We start from the raw sequence: 21,400 nt of genomic DNA on the forward strand, positions 1-21,400 counted from the left end.
TTTCATTTGTTTTTCAATTTCTGCTTTATGGGCTTCGGGAGGTCGGTACGATTTGGTATTGACGATTTTGTTTTCGCGTAGGGTAATAGTGTGTTTTGTTAGGTTAGTACAAGGTAGGGTATCGGATTCTAGGTCAAACACGTCTATGTAATGTAGGAGGATCTTTTCGATAGGAATACGAAGTTTGTCTTCAATATGGTCTAGTCTAATTATTTGTTTCATTTTAGCAATTTTATCGAGATCGTGTTCATAAGAAAGATCATTAGTGATTATAGTTGGTTGCTCACCAGTATTGCAGAAACATACTCTCGTCGGAACTTTATCCAGATAAATTGTTTCGATTTTGGTTTGCCCTGGGAGAATGGTTTTCGGCGCCTGGAAAAATATTTCGTTCCCGTTTAATTGTATTGATTCGTTGTTAATTCGATATGAGTAGTTAGAGAGCATAGGTAAACCAATTATTCCGTCTTCTATTAAAGGAAAATCGTCTGGCACAACGTGAAATGTGTTCATGATGTTAAAGAATTGAAAGTCTACTGTTTCGTCAGTTTGGTATTTGTCATTGTCCATGTAAAATGTTTTAGCTACTGTCTTTTTAGGTTTAAATATGGCACTTGATCTTTTAACTAAATTTATTCCTGCACCGGTATCGATTAAATATCGTTTGATTTCTGTTCCCGATCGAACTCCAATGGATAGAAGTTTTCCTGTTGTTGCGTGTACTCGTACGACGTCTCTCGAGGTTCTGGTAGCGCTGTTTCCTCTTCTCGTCCCGCATTCTCCATGTTTATATTGTAGCTGCGCGGTGGCGGAAGATTTCGCTGGCTGGCCGGTTGAAAATTTCGGCAGTAATTTGCTGTATGTCCTATTTGGTTGCACGTTGTTTATTTGAGTGCTTGTCGGCAGGCGATTGAGCGTAGTCATCGGACCGCTCCTAAGTGGGGGGTTGCGTTGTGACGATACATTCCCTCGGGTGAATGAGAGAGCTCTTATTTGCTGGCTGCGTTGATTTCCGCGGTTTCGCTCAATTTCTCCGATTAATAGTTCTGCTTCGAACGCGGCATCTTGTGCTTCTTGTAAGGTGCGCGGTTTCGTGCTTGATGTTCTGATTTCTATCTCGGGTATTAAGTTTAATATGAACGTTCGTTTTCTAAGTCTATCGCGACTGCTTGTCGAATAGGATCGCGGATTTCGTGTTGCAATGCGTACATATGTTCATTGAAACTATGTCGGAATCTTTTGACGTATCCGTGTACTGATTCGTTAAAACTTTGACGAGTTTTTTGTAGTTTATCGCGTGCACAGTTTGAAGTTATGTTAATCGATACGAACTTCCTCAGATTTTCGAATAAGGCGCCATATGTCTCGATAACCGAATGATAACCTGGCGGGGAAGGCATCTTCTGACGCATTCGCCAACCCGGTCCAGGAAGTCCTCGAACGCGGCAATGTCGCTGTTGGGAGAAACGTAAACGCCCACCACCGCCATTCCATCCCACTCGACCGCGACGTAGCCACTGCCAAGGTCGAGCACAACGCCGGGGGCGCCCACAGCGCTGTTGTCTAGGTTATGGCTGCCAATCCATCCAGATCCCCAACCCAGTTGCGCGCGTCAGGGATGCGATACGGCTCAGCCACCACCGCGAGGGCGACCTCGCTCCCCCGGATAGTTTGGAAGAACAGATCTTGCGCCCGTCCCGACCTTCCCAGGTTACTCTGGAGGAGCTTCTTGAATTCATTGGGCCAACTCCATGGCCTCCTCCCGACCATCTACGGCTGCTGCGGCGGTGCTGCCTTGCGTTTATGCCGCCGCCGCTGGCTCGCGGACGGGTCGTTTCCTCTTGGTTTTCGGGGGGCACATGCTACCCCACCCATCCTGTGGTTGGCGGGAGCCTCGAGCGACTCGCACAGGGAGCTCTTGGGTGCCGAGGCAGGATAACTTTGCCTGCCTGGGCTAGTTTCCGTGCTCCAGCTGCGAGGTACCTGATCCAGGCTGACCCGAGGCCATCTCTGGAGGTGCCGATCTCCCCGACCTGCACCTCCGCGCCGCTGCATCCTGCGGCCTGTGCCAGTGCTTGCCGCAGTTCCTCCTTGTTTATCGAGATATCTATCGCGACAACTCTCAGCTCCGCCGTCCTCGTTGGAGCCGCCACTCTCGCCGTGGCTGCGTCTAGCACCTTGGCCAAGCGCGTCGCAAGCCGTGACGCCTTCTCCCAGTCTCGATCTCCAGGTACCGTTATCACGATGGCACCTGTCATCGCCTTCCTCATGCTCAGCGACTCGACGCCGATCTCGTCAAGGGGGATGCTCTGCCTAGCCGTGTTTATTACATCGGCGTAGGACATCCTTGACCCCTCATTCAGAGTTACAGTCACCGCAGATGTTCGCGGTGTACGAGGGAGGATGGCCGTCTTGGGCGTCTGCGCTGGTCCTTTTTTCGGTGCGACGATGCACGTTTAAGGCGCGCCTGTCATCCTCGTTAGGGATTCCTGGCCTCTCGCCGGTGGAGTCACAGTGGCCCCTTTCTTCGCCGCTTCTCCGGCGGTTGCCCTCCTATTCTTTCCTTTCTCCGGGAGCTTTTGGACTCCACCACCTTCCATTCCCCATTCTTTTGCTCTTTTGGGAGCGATGTCGTCTGGGTGGTACACCGGGTGACTGAGTGGCTCTTCCCTCTTCGCGCTTCAGGGCTGTGATGTCGGCCCCTGAAGCGCTCCTCGATCGCCCTTATTATGGAGGGTCCGATCTCTTCGACCCTCCTCTTCAGGGCAGCGAGTCGCGCACTGTCGCTCCTACCTTTTCGTGCGGTGCGTTCAGGCTCGGAAGTCAGGCCACTGCATCGCGGGCACTCGTGGGCGCAAGCGGTCATTTTCGCTAGCTCTTTGCGAAGGGCCGCGTTTTCTTTCTCCAGCAAGGACAGCCTGGCCTTCACCGACTGCGCAGCTCCGATGTCGCTGTGTGTTGGCCCCGGCTTTTTCAGCCTTTCATTCTGCCACGTGGCGGTTATGTAACTCAGCGCGACCTTTAACGCTTTAATGTCTGCCCCTTTCAGGTTGGACGATTTCGTCGCAACCAACATCAATTGCGAGACGTGCCTCGTTAGTTCGGCGCTGACGTTCGCCGCTGAGCTCGTCCTTATTTGCCTCGCCAGTTCTTCGGAAACTTCCGGGACTGTGGTCGACGTAATCTTCCTCTTCCTTCCCCTGAAAGCCATCGAAGCCACTGACGAGCACGCCGCGAGCGAGGCCACCGACTCTTCGTCGTCGGACCTCATTCGTGTCCGCAGCAATCCTGCCATTGGTGGACGTGGCATCAACTACCATAGGCGGGGCGAGAAACAAACTCTCCGACCTCTTCGAAGTTTTGCGTGCACTCCTCGTAGCTTTCCTTGGAGGCTCTCTAACCTCCTTCGCTACCTCCATGATCTGTGTTACGTCCTCACCAGACGCATAAACACGTCCGGGGGCCTGGCGGTCTACCAACGAACGACCGTGGTCGCGAACTGACGACGCAGTGGGGCCCACTTGACTACCCGCTCCTTACATTTATACTGTACACTTAATCGTATTTACATGCTTTGACGAATTACGTAACAGAAACTTTAACACTTATTGCTTTATTTACATTTCTTTTAGTTTATATTCATCCATGAAGTAAACCTTTCGAATTCCTCTCTACACAATGCCTTCGTAAAAATATCCGCAGTATTTTCCTCTGTACTTACTTTAAATATGTTTATCTTATTCTCCTTTAAGCACTCGTGAACGTAGTGGTAGTGAACTTCAATGTGTTTAGAATTTTTTGTAAAATTTTCGTGTTTTGCTATACTTATCACTCCAGAGTTATCCTCATAAATTTTTACAGGGTTATCGTCTAGATTTACATTGAAGATTTTCATAATTTCCCTAATAGACATTAATTCACTCACCGCTTCTGATAGAGCTACATACTCTGCATACGTCGAGGCTTTTGTCACACAGCTTTGTTTTTTACACTTCCAACCAATTACATTTCCATACTATCTAATTATATATCCAGAAGTCGATTTCCTATCTAAATGATCTCCTGCCCAATCAGCGTCCACATAACAATCTATCGTTTCACATTTTTCATTCCTTTTATAATCTAATCTTAAATCTCTAGTCCGGTACAAATATTTCAATATTCGCAAAGCATATTTAAAATGTGCCTCATTACAACAATCTTGAAATCTACTCAAATAATTCACACTATAACTTATATCGGGTCTGGTATTTACACTAATATACAACAATGCGCCAATTAAAATTTTGTATCCAATATCCTCTCTATTTATCTCAGCTTTTTCAATTTTTAAGTTGGTCTCCATAGGTGTACAGTACAATTTGCTATTTTGTAACTTATATTTGTTTGCTAATAATTCAATGTATTTCTTTTGGCTTAATCTCATTTCATTTTTGAAATAGTCATACTCTATATTTATTCCAAGATATTCTTTGACTTCACCTAAATCTTTCATTTCAAATCTATTAGGTAATAATTTCTTTACACTTCGTATCTTCCTTTTGTTTTTACTACAAATTAGCAAATCGTCTACATATATTACCAAATAAGCAACATTTTCTCCCCCTACATGTGTATATAGGCACAACTCTATGTTATTCTTTTTAAAACCTAATCTCGTCACATACTTATCAAAACACTCATACCAGTCCCTTGGACTTTCTTTTAACTCATAAAGCGCTCTCGATAGTTTACAAACTCTATTCGTTCCGTCCGCATATCCCTTTGGTTGATTTACATATACCTCCGAGGTTACTTCACCATTTAAAAAGGCAGTTTCTACATCCATTTGCTCAATAATTAATCCATTTTGACAACAATATGATAGCAATATCTTAAAGGTCTGATTACTCGCTACTGGGGAGTATATGTCATCAGCTACATTTCTTTGTTGGAATCCTCTTACCACTAATCTAGCCTTATACCTATCATCTGATTTTCTCGTGTAAACCCATTTTACATCTAATACGTCTTTGCCTTTTACACTTTCTACCAATTTCCAAGTTTTATTCTTATAAAGACATTCTATTTCCTTATCCATAGCTTGTTTCCAATCTTCACTATCTTCGCGACAAATCGCCTCCTCAAATGTACAAGTGATATCTACTCTACAATGCTGAACGATGCTGAATCACTATAGTTCTCAAGTCTTATCTTTTCCAATCTCCTTCTGCATACGATCTGTAGTGCCGTCGACTCTTTCAAGTACATTTCATCAAACTTTTTTACTATCTCATACGCCGTTTTTTCTTCTCTAATATATTCCAATTGTCTATTTGTGATGGCACTATAAATTATATTTATTGCCTTCAAATCCTTTTTGTCCCAGACTTCATTGTCTGTTTCTGTCTTCACCCTAGTTGTGACAATCTCGCATTCTTTATACCTGAGAAACATCGTTATTCTTTGCTTCCACATACCGTAATCTTTACCATCGAAAATAGGTATCATGATTTCCGATCTCTCCATTTTAAATGATTCCTTATCTCTTACTCAAGCGTTCCTACGTGCTCGAAGTGTATTTTTCCTCTTTGTAACCTTGGAACGCTTCTTTCCTTACTGAGAACTCACTCTAACTAACTCGCAATATTGAAAAAACACGCATTAAAATAACTTGCAAAATTATGAACCGCGCTCTGCTACCGTGAAAAGATATAGAATGGATTCGGAAATACAAATGATTCCCTTTATTTAGCACACAACTGTTATACATATATCTTATACTCTAAAGACCTCAAAATCCTACTCGCACGCACGCTTGTTGTCAACCGACTCTTCCAAATACTTCTAACGACTGCTCTTGTCTTTTGTCTCAACCAAGGCCTGGACGTCCTCTGACGCTTACACACACATTCACATGTACAGTGTAAATGTATCATATTCCCAACAAATACATCTATGTAATAGAGAAGAATCTTTTCCATAGGTTCTCTGAGAGGTTTTTCTATGTGCGATAGTCGAATCGAAGATTTGAATTTTTGGATTTGATCTATAGTATTTGTATTTTCGATAATGTTAGAAACTTGAACCGAGGACTTACCACCATTGATAAAGCACACTGGCGTTGGCTTCTCTTCGAAGTATACAATTTTTTGAACGGTTTCTCCTGGTGCAAGGGTTGGTTCTTGCTGCAGCGGAAGGGTGTTATTATCTAATTTCAGTGTTTCATTGGAGAGTTCGAATCGATATTGATCCAAACCGGGTAAGCCTAATAGGCCATCTTCTATAATTGGGAAATCATCATCTATTAAAAAGAAGTCTATCTTTGTGTCTGGTATTAGTATGGTAGTAGCATCTTTGTTTAAGCAAGTTGATTCCTGCTCCGAAGTCAACGAGAAATCGCAATCCTGGTCGTCCTGGTAATTGTAGTCGTATTGTGAGTAATCTTCCTGAGGTAGCATTGTTAATTCTGATTGTTCTTGAATGTGGTTTATTCCTGGAGGGGCTTTTCTTTGAGGCCGTATTCGAAAATTTTGGCATTGATTGGGAAGGTGTCCCAATTGATCGCATTTGGGACATTTCGTTTGCGTCCTTTCGCTTAATGGTCTGTTCTCAAACTTCGTAAAATTGTTCATTCTTGGTCGAATGTTTTGTGTGCGTGGAGTTTTATTATTCGTATTACCTGTAATAGCGAGGCGATTGTCTACTGGATGAGACGCCTGGTTACGATAAAATGGCGGGGCGGTTGTTTGTCGTGCCACCTGTCTGCGAGAGCTGTGCTCGCGAAAGTATCTTTCCATATTCATTGCTTTCCTTTCTGCTTCGATCAGATTTGGGGGGAGATTAACCATTAGCGTCTGCCCTATTTCTGGACGAAGTCATCTTACATAGTCGGTCACAGAATCCATGTATAGTTGCTCGTTCATCACTCGTCGAGTCAGTTCGTTCGTGAGTGCCGAGGCGCGCAGACGTGTGTCCAGTGCCTGGCAAAGTCCACAAAGCAGCACGTGACCATCCAGTTGCTGCTGAGTGCCGAGACGTGCAGACGTGTGTCCAGTGCCCTGTGAAGTTCACAAAACTCCACGTGACGCCCATCTGTCGAAAGCGAATCCAACTAACCTAGCCAGGGGTTAACAGCCTCTCGACTAGTTCTTTCACACTGAATTAACTAGCTCGATGATGGCTCTATCATTCCCAACAGGCTCCCCGGAGCTAAATTATAACACCGCCATTTTTCCTCCCCCGTGGAAAGAGGGCAACACATCTATCCTGGTAAACGACCATCGCACGAAAAAACGAAAGCTCGAACCAACCAAGACAAATGTAAACAAGAGTCAAACTAAACCATCAGCCAGCCAAGTGACCACCTACAATAGATTCTCAATACTGGAGTCCACGGAAGACTCCATGATTACAACCGAAAAGGTAATTAATCTCCATACTTAAAGAATTCCCCCTCCCCCACCGATATTCATTAACGACGTAATCGACATACAGTTAATGATTAAGACTATCGAAAAAGACATCAGCAAAGAGGACTACAAGTTAAAGATTAACAACAACCACGTGAAAATACTGCCGACCCACCCAGACGCCTATAGAAAGTTAACCAAGCTATTAAAAACGTTAAACGCTAAATTCCACACTTACCAGCTCAAACAAGAAAGACCATTTCGAGTGGTGCTACGCAACATCCACCACTCCGTCGATCTAGACGAACTAAAGTGCGAACTGTGAAATCACGGCCACGAAGTAACTAACATCAGCAACATTAGGCATAGAATCACAAAAAACCCACTATCCTTATTCTTTATAGACTTAAAACAAAAAACAAACAACAAAGAAATCTACAATATCAATCGGCTGATGAACTCTATAGTTAAGTTCGAGCCACCTCTTGTAAAGAAAGAAATAATACAATGCAAAAGGTGCCAAAGGTACGGCCACACGCAGAAATACTGCAATCACAACTTCCGGTGCGTAAAATGTGCAGGTAATCACCCCACTGACCAATGCACTAAATCCCCGGAAACCCCCACCAAGTGTATCCACTGTCAAGGAGAGCATCCTGCGAACTACAAAGGATGCTCAGCCTACAAAACACTACATAATATAAAGTATTCAAAACTGAGACCCAAGGACATAAACATACAAGAACCTAAACCCCAAAAACTCACCACACCAACAGTATCCTATGCGCATGCAACGCAAGGAAACGTAAACAACTCGAAAACACACGGTGTACACACAGAAAATAGAATTCCCACCCCACAAAGCACGGACAACTTTACCAGACTCGAAAAACTTATCGAGAAGCAAACTGAGCAAATTAACAACTTGCTGTCACTACTCACACTCTTCATGGACAAATTCATACGCACAGAAGCAAAATAAAACCAATGCGAATAGCTCTGTGGAACGCCAACGGTCTAGCTCAGCACAAATCTGAACTAGAACTATTCTTAAAACAACAGCAAATCGATGTGATGCTCATATCCGAAACCCACTTCACCGACAAAAACTACCTCAAAATACACGGCTACAACTTCTACCACACCCAACATCCCAACGGAAAGGCCCACGGCGGCACCGGAATCATAATCAAATCAGGCATTAAGCACTACGAACTTCCACCATTCCAGAAAGACTACCTCCAAGCAACAAACGTAGCAATAGAAGACTGTCATGGTACAATCACCACTTCAGCTGGTGGACAGGAGGCTTTCACCACTGGACAGGAGGCTAACTTGGAAAAAACATATCTCAGAGAAATCAAAGCAATTAAGGGAAAAACTAAGAAAACTCTATTGGCTCACGGGCCGACGCTCCAAACTAAACATACAGAACAAAATAACCCTCTACAAGGCCGTAATAAAACCTGTCTGGACCTACGGAATCCAACTATGGGGAACAGCAAGTAATTCCAACATTGAAATACTCCAACGCTTCCAATCGAAAACGCTAAGATCCCTATTAAATGCACCCTGGTATGTTACCAACGAAACAATCCACCGTGACCTCAAGATACCTACAGTCAAAAATGAAATACACAAGTTCAGAAGCAGATATAACAATAGAGTCAACAACCACCACAATCCACTAGTCACCCAACTACTGGACACGACGGACCAGATCCGCAGACTAAAAAGAAAATACCCTCTAGATTAAATCCTTAGTTTCTACTAGAACCAATAATATAAAACTATTATAATCCATGTCATTGTATCACGCCAAACTAAGTTACTGAAAATTCTCAACGAGAATTGATTCTAAATATTCGAATAAATAAAAAAAAAAAAAAAAAAAAAAAAAATCACTCGTCGAGTTAGTTCGTCTCTATACTCGTTGGTAATGCTGTGTTGGAGTTTGCTAAAAACACTTCGAAATCTGATGTTATAGTTTTGCACGCTTTCGGTTGATCCTTGCCTCATTCTTCCTAATTCGTCCTGTTGTTCTCTCACTAATACTTGCGTAGCTACGTTACGTCTCAACGCTTCGTACAGAGATTCGAATTCGGTAATACGAATATTGCGGATTGCCATTGCGGCTTTTCCTACAATTTTCTCTATTTTAATCATTTTTAGTAATAGTGTTTGTTCGCTACACATTATTCTTACTTCTTGTATTTCATGAATAAAATCCTCCACACTTATATCATCGGAATGCATTTTAATGCACTCTCAGCTTTTAGCTCTGGTTGCGTAAATTGTTCAGGAAAAGTCCTTTCCCAGGATGGTTGAGGTGGTGTCTGATGTAATGGGCGAGGTTCTCGAAGGACCGATTGATCTTTAGCGGTGTGGGTTACTTCGTCTACGGTTACTAGGGAACTGGCCTCTGATACATTTCCCGTTTGTGTTTTTGTTAAAACTTCATCCATACGTAGTGTAAGCATACTCGTTTGTTGAGTCAGTCTCTCATTCTGCTTCTGCATTGCATCAGACAAAGCCTTAACTGTTGGGTCTATCCCGCTATTAGTTGAAGCGGCCCTAACAGTTTCGGTTTTATCTTCTCGTGGCGTTGCCATTATTATACTAATTGTGCTGTCTCTTCTCGTTCTGTATTTGGCAAAAGAATCCAGAGCTCGCTCACCTTGATCGTTTACCCCGTAGGAAAGGTTCCGTTGCGATGTTCCTTTGTCGAAACGTCAAAAGTGTCTGCTCTGTTGCAGTGGTCCACTGATCCTCAATCTTCAAAGTTGACCGTAGCCCGAAATACGTAATTTCGTTTTCTTGAAGTTGATGAATCCTGGCATAGATCGCCAAAATGTCGCGTAAAATAAAAAAAAGAAATTAAAAAAAAACAGAAACTATTTTTTTCTCGTTTATACACTTAATAATACACTTATAATACACTTCTGAGCTCTAGGCGTGACTGTTCAAGACTGAAACTCTTACAATTTGACTTTCGGGGGATCTGCTTTTTCTTTGTTTATCACCCCTCAATATCCCCACTACCCTGTAGGCGTACGTGACTGTTGTCACGCTTCTAGAACATTCGGTAGAAGGACCGTTAGGATACAGATGACCCATTAGGCACTTCGGCGATATACATTGTCGCCAAGGCCGCCACATCTCTATCTCCATCATCGGTCCATCGGATTCGAAGTATGCCGATCGTGACACCATCCTGCCCACAGTGTGTGTGTGCCCTGGTCTCTGACGTGACTTACGTTACAGTACATTGGGCACGTCGGCACAGCTCTTTGTACCGCGAAGCCGTTGGAAAGTTCCGCGGTCGATGCCGCCACATATTAAAGTTTCCCTGGACACTTGATTAGAGAGATGATCGGCAAACCGCAACATCCTCCCCCGTTGAGAGGGTACCGATCAAAAATATCGAGTTGTGGTATTATTAGAGGTTCCGAGCATATTTCATCTCAATCGCTGGTTGTTCGGGTTTCTCGAGATCGGGTTGAATTGGCAATGGGACAAGCCATTTGATGCCCCGATCCAAAATGCTCGTTGCCGTCTGAACTGTAGCTGTCCGGATGATACCATCGGCACCTGGATGGACCTTGATAACTCGACCCAGAGGTCATTGCATTGAGGGCACGTTGCCCTCTCTGAGGATGGCGATTGTCCTTCCTGGATGCTGTGTCCACCCTTGCTCCATTTGTTGCAGTTCAGATACTCCTTATGCCAGCGGTTCCAAAAATGCTGTTAGAGTTCATGGATATGCTGCCACCTGGAGAGCCAGTTGGATGGAATGTCTCTGAAATTTCGCTCACGCAAACTGATTAGTGAATCGCCAATGAGGAAATGTCCGGGAGTGAGGATTAAGAGATTGTTTGGGTCGGTGGATATTGGAGTTAATAGTCGCGAGTTGAGAATAGATTCTATTTCTATAATGAGTGTATTAAATTGTACAAATGCGAGTAATTCGTTACCGACGACGCGTTTAAGATGGTGTTTGAAGGATTTCACCGCTACCTCCAATAGCCCACCGAAATGCGGGGAATGAGGGGGGATAAAGCGCCATTCGATTTGCTTATTGGCTAGGAACGCGTTTACCTTTTCGTTGTGATCGTCCGATTGTAATAGATCATGAAGCTCGCGTAATTCGTTGTTTGCGCCGATGAAGTTGGTGACATTATCAGAATGGATGGTGGAGTAAAACCCTCGTCGAGCAATAAATCTACGGAGGGCGACGATGAAGGTGTCACAACCGGTATACTTCAAATACGATGGACCAATGATGGAGATAAAGATATGGCGGCTATGGCGACAATGTATATCGCCGAAGTGCCTAATAATGAGTCATCTATATTCTAGCGGTCCTTCCACCGAATGTTCTAGAAGCGTGGCAACGGTCACGTACGCCTACAGGGTAGTGGGGATAATGAGGGATGACAAACAAAGAAGGAACAGATGTCACCGAAAGTAAAAATATTGTAAGAGCCTCAGTTTCGAACGGCCACGGCTAGAGTTCAGAAGTGTATAAACGAGGAAAAAATAAAGTTTTCTTCTTTCCTTTAAATTTCTTTCTTATTTTACGTGACACGAGCATGGTAACTCAAGATCAGGCACATGGATAGCAACGGCGCACGCAGCACACAGCGGCGAGGCGAACGAGATAAGTAATAATGAAGTAATGTGGCTATTAGATAGCGGTTGCACAGATCACATAATTAACAACGTAAATTATTTCGATAAATCTATTGACCTTAAAGAACCGGTAAATATATATTTAGGCGATAATAGATCGATAAAGGCAACAAAAGTAGGGAATGTTATAAGTTATTTTGAAGCATTTGGAAAGCAAAATGAAATAAATATGAATAATGTTTTTTACGCGAAAGAAATGTCCGCAAACTTGATTAGTTTAGGCAAGTTAACAGATAATAAGAACACGGTTATTTCAAAAGGAAATATTGCAAAAGTAATAGATGAGGACAATAAGCTTACAGCGGTAGCGGTTAAAGAAAAGGGAACATATAGAATGAAAAGTATATTGAAGGGGAAGGAGCACTTAGCAAACAGCGCCGAACGTAGTGGTATGAGTAAAAAGGAAAGATGGCATAGGATGTTAGGACACGTAAATTTTAAATATTTAAATATTTTGGGTAAAGAGCAGCTAGTTACTGGTATACCGAATGAATTTGAGAAGGAATTTTTGAAATGTAGGATGTATATAGAAAGTAAAATGCACAATTTACCATTCAAAAATAATCGAACCAAGGCTAGGGAGATAATGGAAATTATTCATACGGACGTGTGCAGTCCCTTTAAGACTACCGGATTCAATGAAGAGAAATATTTCATCTCATTTATCGATGATTATAGCAAAATAGCTAGAATTTATTGTATAAAATCAAAGGGTGAGGTTTTTGATTGTTTCGTACAGTTTGTAAATGAAGCCGAGAATTTAACGGGCAAGAAGTTAAAAATATTGAGATGTGATAATGGAAAAGAGTATTTGAATAATCGAATTTATAAATTTGCTAGGGATAAAGGTATCAGAATAAATAATTGCCCAACCTACGTACATGAATTAAACGGAACAGCGGAAAGGTATAATAGAACAGTTATGGACATGGCGCGTTGCTTGTTAGCGGAAGCGAAAGTACATAAAAGGTACTGGCCGGAAATAGTTTGTACAGCGGTATACTTGAAAAATCGAATACTGGCAAATACTATAGAGAGAAAGACACCTTTTGAAATATTCTTCGGGAGAAAACCAAGTGTTGAAAATCTACATCTATATGGAAGTAAAGTTTTTGTAAGAAGACCAGAATAAAAAGGAGTTTCTAAATGGGATAAGAAGGCAGATATGGGAATTTTGTTAGGATATAGTGAAGTAGGTTACAGAGTCTTATTAGGTGGGAAAATAACAATAGCGAGACATGTAGAGGTCATAGGAACAGACACAAAATGTATCGTCTTTGTGGAAAATTCATTCGATAAAGATAACGATGACATTGAGGATAATGATTTATTGGTAAACATGAATAAGGAAGAGTTAGAAAGTAGGGAAGATGAAAATGATAACAGTCTTGAATGCTTAAACATCCCTAGAAGATCTACACGTAATAAGAGAACTCCAGTAAGATATCCAGAAAAAGAAAACATTAGTGAAATCCATGCAAATTATTGTAGAGTAGATATCCCTTGTACATTTGAGGAGGCGATTTGTTGCGAAGATAGTGAAGATTGGAAACAAGCTATGGATAAGGAAATAGAATGTCTTTATAAGAATAAAACTTGAAAATTGGTAGAAAGGGTAAAAGGCAAAGACGTATTAGATGTAAAATGGGTTTACACGAGAAAATCAGATGATAGGTATAAGGCTAGATTAGTGGTAAGAGGATTCCAACAAAGAAATGTAGCTGATGACATATACTCCCCAGTAGCGAGTAATCAGACCTTTAAGATATTGCTATCATATTGTTGTCAAAATGGATTAATTATTGAGCAAATGGATGTAGAAACTGCCTTTTTAAATGGTGAAGTAACCTCGGAGGTATATGTAAATCAACCAAAGGGATATGCGGACGGAACGAATAGAGTTTGTAAACTATCGAAAGCGCTGTATGGGTTAAAAGAAAGTCCAAGGGACTAGTATGAGTGTTTTGATAAGTATGTGACGAGATTAGGTTTTAAAAAGAATAACATAGAGTTGTGCCTATATACACATGGAGAGGGAGAAAATGTTGCTTATTTGCTAATATATGTAGACGATTTGCTAATTTGTAGTAAAAACAAAAGGAAGATACAAAGTGTAAAGAAGTTACTAACTAATAGATTTGAAATGAAAGATTTAGGTGAAGTCAAAGAATAGAGAGAATATTGGATACAAAAATTTAATTGGCGCATTGTTGTATATTAGTGTAAATACCAGACCCGATATAAGTTATGGTGTGAATTATTTGAGTAGATTTCAAGATTGTTGTAATGAGACGCATTTTAAATATGCTTTGCGAATATTGAAATATTTGTACCGGACTAGAGATTTAAGATTAGATTATAAAAGGAATGAAAAATGTGAAACGATAGATTGTTATGTGGACGCTGATTGGGCAGGAGATCATTTAGATAGGAAATCGACTTCTGGATATGTAATTAGATTGTATGGAAATGTAATTGGTTGAAAGTCTAAAAAACAAAGGTGTGTGACAAAAGCCTCGACGTATGCAGAGTATGTAGCTCTATCGGAAGCGGTGAGTGAATTAATGTCTATTAGGGAAATTATGAAAATCTTCAATGTAAATCTAGACGATAACCCTGTAAAAATTTATGAGGATAACTCTGGAGTGATAAGTATAGCAAAGTACGGAAATTTTACAAAAAATTCTAAACACATTGAAGTTCATTACCACTACGTTCACGAGTGCTTAAAGGAGAACGAGATAAACATACTTAAAGTAAGTACAGACGAAAATACTGCGGGTATTTTTACGAAGGCACTGTGTAGAGAGAAATTCGAAAGGTTTAGGTCATGGATGAATGTAAACTAAGAGAAATGTAAATAAATAAGTGTTAAAGTTTCTGTTACGTAATTCGTCGAAGCATGTAAATACGACTAAGTGTACAGTATAAATGTAAGGAGGCGTGTTGGGAACATGATACATTTACACTGTACATGTGAATGTGTGTGTAAGCGCCAGAGGACATCCAGGCCTTAGTAGGGACAAAAGACAAGGGTCAGTCGTTAGAAGTATCTGGAACAGTCGGTTGACAACAAGCGTGAATGCGAGTAGGATTTCGAGGTCTTTAGAATATAAGATATATGTATAACTGTTGTGTGCTAAATAAAGAGAATTATTAGTATTTCTGAATCCCTTCTATATCTTTACAATTTGTTAGGAAGACGATTCATTATTCGAACCGACCACCAAGCACTCACTTGGCTCAAAAATTGAAAAGACCCTTTCTCGCGTTTGATTAGATGGAGACTTAAACTCGAAGAACAAGAAAACGATATTCAGTATTGCAAAGGTAAAGCGAACACAGCAGCCGACGCACTTCCCAGAAAAATTTACCAAATTACCGACAAACCAGTCCCAGACACACCTGCAAACTCCGAAACCATTGTAGAACACTTTAACGCATGGTCAGAAGACGCGACATCACCGAGACGACTTAAAATCACGACAAACGATCACACCTTCTATCAATTGAATAGAGAAACATTAGGTCCATTCGACAAAGATAGTTGGATTCGGAAAATTGTTGAACTAAAGAAGAAACACAAGAAAATCGGAATAGAAGAATAGTTTTACCGAAACCGAAAAAGCTAGAATCAAAGTAACTCATGTTTATCAACGATCAAATTGAAGAAATAACTTTTGCATACGAACCGGTACAAGTCATAACTGACGAACAAGCTCTAGATATTATACGCGAAAACCATAACGACATTAGTGGACACTTGGGTATTCAAAAGACATATAGTAAAAAATCAAAGACCAATTCAAAATCCCACACCTCATGGAAAGGATACAAGATTTTATAAAAAATTGCGAAGCTTGTCAACGACAAAAGCTACTTAGAATCAGACCCAAGGAACAACCCGTAATTCCTCAGACGTCAGTAGAGCCAAACGAAAAGATAGCCATGGATCTAATTGGTCCGATGCCTAAAACCACACGTGGAAATCAATACATTCTTTCGATTCACGATGACCTAACGAAATATCTCGTTTTAGTACCACTGAAAACACAACGAACCGAATCGATTATCGATGCACTACTACACCACTACATTTACATCTTCTCAGCACCCAAAACGATACTAACAGACCAGGGACAAAACTTTATTAGCGAACTAATGGAAAAATTCGAGGAAGCATTTAAAATCAAACATATAAAGACCGCTAGTTTTCATCCTCAATCTAACGGATCCTTAGAACGAACAGACGCCACAGTAAAAGACATGATTCGCACAAGCCTACACGATTCTAATAAAGAATGGGATCATGTATTAGACTTTATTTGCTTAGGGTATAATACCGCGATACACGATGCAACTGGATTTTCACCCTTCCAACTAACATTTGGAAGGAAAGCTAACCTCCTGTGGCGATACTCGACCTCGGAAAATTCCAACAGTTTCACGATACAAAGCGCTTTATCTTAAAAGCGCTATGCCGACGAGCCTTAGGTGTCATCGATATCCCTACGGCTCCTTCGCCGAATTTTCGGGAGACCGCACACCTGGCAGTCATCGCGGACTTCTAAACAAACGCGCGCGATATCAATGGCCAACAAAGAAAAGAATCGGCGTGGCTTTTGAATCAAAGAGATTCAGTCTGCCCCGAGCTGCGAAGTGCGAAGGATTACGTGATACGAGCGTTCTACTTCCTATAACCTGCGTTAAGCACTGATCGTTACCAAGCGTGCTAACTGTTAATTGTTAATTGTTACTTGTGTTAATTGTGTTTGTTGCTTGTTGTTATTGGACGTCAGTTGTTAAGTTAATAAACGTTTTTTGTTGAAACATCTGAGCATTCCTTCTACACCTATCACGACATACCACTTCAAATTGGTGACCCCGACGTGATCTATTCAGAAAGAGGTGGGTGACGTGATAGTGCCACTAAGTTATTCCTGCAACGCGAAGTGAAGTGCGTCAGCGCGATGGAAAACGACAATTCGGGAAAGGGCGCCAACCCGACGATCACTATGTTTCCTCTGCTGGCATCGAACACCAAAGGATGGTTCGCCTTCTTGGAGAGGCAATTCCGTCTAGCGCAGATCACGGATGACGAAACTAAATTCGTGACTCTAGTTAAATGCCTCGAGGGCCGTTACGTGCAGCATGTTGAATATTTACTGGACACCCCACCAGCCGCAGGTAGTTATGAGAAATTAAAACGTGCACTTATTCTCGCACTAACCGACATAGACAACACACGGGTGAAAAAACTTGTGGAGAGCGAGGAGATGGGCGACCGAAAGCCATCTGAATTTTATCAACATTTGAGAAAACTCGCGAGCCCCTCCACCCCAGACGATTTCGTCCTCTCGCTGTGGAGGACCCGATTACCCGATAACATACGGCGTATCCTCGCAGCCGTGGACGACTCAGACTCGGAACAGCTATTGCACCAGGCGGACCTCATCGCTGGGGAGTTTCAAGAGGATCACCAGCGTACCTCCCGAATAGCAGCGGTAATCCCATCAGACGCCGGAACAAACGAACCGTGGGTCGCCGCATTTATCACATTGAGCGAGCAGATTACACACATGCGAGTTCAGGTGCAGGCGTTAAGCGTTAGTAATCAACGCTGTCCACGATCACGACCACGGCAGTGTACGCGTTACCGGCCGCCGTTCGCGGTCCCGAGACCCGCCGCGGAAAGACGGCCTTTGTTATTACCATGCGACGTTCGGAGATCGCGCGAGGGGCTGTCGTTCCCCATGCACGTGGAATTCGGGAAACGCGACCAGCCGTCCGTAGACGCGGCCAACGACGACGGTGTCACGACCGGCATACTTCAAATCCGATGGACCGATGATGGAGATAGAGATGTGGCGGTCTTGGCGACAATGTATATCGCCGAAGTGCCTAATGAGTCATCTGTATCCCAACGGTCCTTCCACCGAATGTCCTAGAAGTGTGACAACGGTCACGTACGCCTACAGGGTAGTGGGGATATTGAGGGATGACAAACAAAGAAGAAACAGATGTTACCGAAAGTCAAATTGTAAGAGCTTCAGTCTTGGAAAGTCACGGCTGGAGCTCAGAACAAAATCGCAGTCAGTGTAAATTCAGAAATAAATTCTCTTTTTTTTTTTGTTACCTTAAATTTTTTCTTTTCGTTCGAGCCTCCTGCTTTTTATTTTACGTGACAACGGCTTGGGTACCCGCCGCATCTTCGTCAGGGATAGGAAGACGAGAATATCGTTCCTCGTAGACACCGGCGCCGACACGTGTGTGTATCCGCGCAGCAGGATACGCGAAGAAGTGAACAAAACTGATTACGAGCTGTTCGCAGCCAACGGAACGCGAATCGCGACCTACGGTACTATTATGATGCCCCTCGACTTATCGCTACGTCGGCTCTTCGAGTGGCGTTTCAATGATAGCCGACGTCCAGACGCCTATCATCGGCGTAGACTTTCTGAGCCACTATGGGTTGCTCGTGGACCCGCGAAACAGACGACTCCTCGACACGACAACCCAACTGGCATCAAAAGGATATCCCGCCTCGACTAAGGAGATGTCCATCAAAATGGAGATGTCCGTATACGGCGAAACGGTCTACCATCGACTTTTGGCGGAGTTTCCAGATCTAACCCGGCCACCGGCCTTCGGACGGGAGAAAATTCGACACGCGGTGGTACATCATATCGAAACCACACCCGGCCCCCCCCCGTCTCCTGCAAGCCTCGCCGCCTCGCACCAGATCGACTCAAGCAAGTCAAGGCAGAGTTCGCAACCATGATCGAGCAAGGAGTGATGCGGCCATCGAAAAGCCCGTGGGCATCACCCCTACACGTCGTACCCAAGAAGGACGGAAATCTACGACCATGCGGCGATTATCGTGCGTTGAACGCCCGCACTGTGCCCGACAAGTATTCCCCCCCGCATATAGAGGATTTCGCGCAACACCTGCACGGTAAGCGTTTTTTTTTTCAAAAATCGATCTCATCCACGCTTACCATCAAATCCCGATCGCGCCCGAAGACGTCAAGAAAACCGCGATCACGACACCCTTCGGACTTTTCGAAACAACCAACATGATGTTTGGGCTTCGAAACGCCGCGCAAACGTGTCAAAGATTTGTCGATGAAATCACCCGAGGTGTAGATTTCGTGTTCGCGTACATCGACGACTTTATAATCGCCTCCGAAACCGAAGAGCAGCACCGCGAACACCTCCGAATGCTCTTCCAACGCCTGAATCATTACGGGGTAGTCATCAACCCCAGAAAATGCGAATTCGGTGTGAACGAGATCACATTCCTGGGACACATTGTAAACGCATTCGGAATAAAGCCGCTGGCAGAACGTGTTGACGCCATTGTAGAAGTACCGCTCCCCGAGACCGTTAAAGCACTACGCAGATACCTCGGTATGATTAACTTCTACCGACGTTTCATACCGGGGGCTGCAAAAATTTTCCAGGCGCTAAACGACCTGTTAAAAGGAGGAAAAAAGGGCAACGCGCCCATCGAATGGTCGAAGCAATCCGAAGCTAGTTTCCGCGAATCGAAACGCGCCCTAGCTAACGCCACGATGTTAGCGCACCCGATACCCGGCACGCCCGTTAGCTTCGCGGTAGACGCATCCGACTATGCAGTAGGAGCGGTACTCCAGCAACGCGTCAACGACTCTTGGCAGCCGTTAGGGTTCCTCACTAAACCGTTGAGTTCCGCCCAGCGAATATATAGCGCGTACGACCGCGAACTACTGGCGATATACACGGCGGTCAAGCGTTTCCGACACGCCTTAGAAGGGAGGCATTTTATAATTTACACAGATCACAAACCCCTTACGTATGCCTTCAAACAAAACCTCGACAAGTGCTCGCCGCGACAATTCCGACACTTGGATTACATCGGGCAATTCACGACCGACATCCGATACATAAAGGGGCCCGACAATAACGTAGCCGACGCTTTATCACGCATCGAAGCGATAGGAATGTCTGTGGATCACCGAACTCACGCCGCCGCGCAAGAAAGCGACGACGAACTACACGACATCGTTAACACCGGCACACGCGCGTTGCGATTAAAGAGAGTGCGCTTCCCTGATCACAACGTAGAATTATATTGCGATGTATCGGGAAACATTGTACGACCGTACGTGCCGAAATCCTTGCGGCGTGACATATTTAACTCGCTCCACGTACTTTCCAACCTCGGAATACGCGCCACCCAAAAGCTGGTGACAACGCGTTTCGTCTGGCCGTCCATGAACCAAGATTACCGAACATGGACACGGCAATGCATCCCTTGTCAACGGTGCAAAGTCACCAGGCACGTATCCTCACCTGTCGGAACGTTCGGAACCTTAGCAGACCGGTTCGAGCACATACACGTGGACATTATCGCCATGCAATTGTCACGACCGGCATACTTTAAATCCGATGGACCGATGATGGAGATAGAGATGTGGCGGCCTTGGCGACAATGTATATCGCTGAAGTGCTTAATGAGTCATCTGTATCCTAACGGTCCTTCCACCGAATGTTCTAGAAGCGTGACAACAGTCACGTACGCCTACAGGGTAGTGGGGATATTGAGGGGTGATAAACAAAGAAAAAGCAGATCCCCCGAAAGTCAAATTGTAAGAGTTTCAGTCTTGAACAGTCACGCCTAGAGCTCGTGAGCCAATAGAGTTTTCTTAGTTTTTCTCTTAATTGCTTTGATTTCTCTGAGATATGTTTTTTCCAAGTTAGCCTCCTGTCCAGTGGTGAAAGCCTCCTGTCCACCAGCTGAAGTGGTGATTGTACCATGACAGTCTTCTATTGCTACGTTTGTTGCTTGGAGGTAGTCTTTCTGGAATGGTGGAAGTTCGTAGTGCTTAATGCCTGATTTGATTATGATTCCGGTGCCGCCGTGGGCCTTTCCGTTGGGATGTTGGGTGTGGTAGAAGTTGTAGCCGTGTATTTTGAGGTAGTTTTTGTCGGTGAAGTGGGTTTCGGATATGAGCATCACATCGATTTGCTGTTGTTTTAAGAATAGTTCTAGTTCAGATTTGTGCTGAGCTAGACCGTTGGCGTTCCACAGAGCTATTCGCATTGGTTTTATTTTGCTTCTGTGCGTATGAATTTGTCCATGAAGAGTGTGAGTAGTGACAGCAAGTTGTTAATTTGCTCAGTTTGCTTCTCGATAAGTTTTTCGAGTCTGGTAAAGTTGTCCGTGCTTTGTGGGGTGGGAATTCTATTTTCTGTGTGTACACCGTGTGTTTTCGAGTTGTTTACGTTTCCTTGCGTTGCATGCGCATAGGATACTGTTGGTGTGGTGAGTTTTT

Source organism: Bombus terrestris, chromosome 16 (assembly GCF_910591885.1).
Source record: "Bombus terrestris chromosome 16, iyBomTerr1.2, whole genome shotgun sequence".
Classification (NCBI taxonomy): Eukaryota; Metazoa; Arthropoda; class Insecta; order Hymenoptera; family Apidae; genus Bombus; species Bombus terrestris.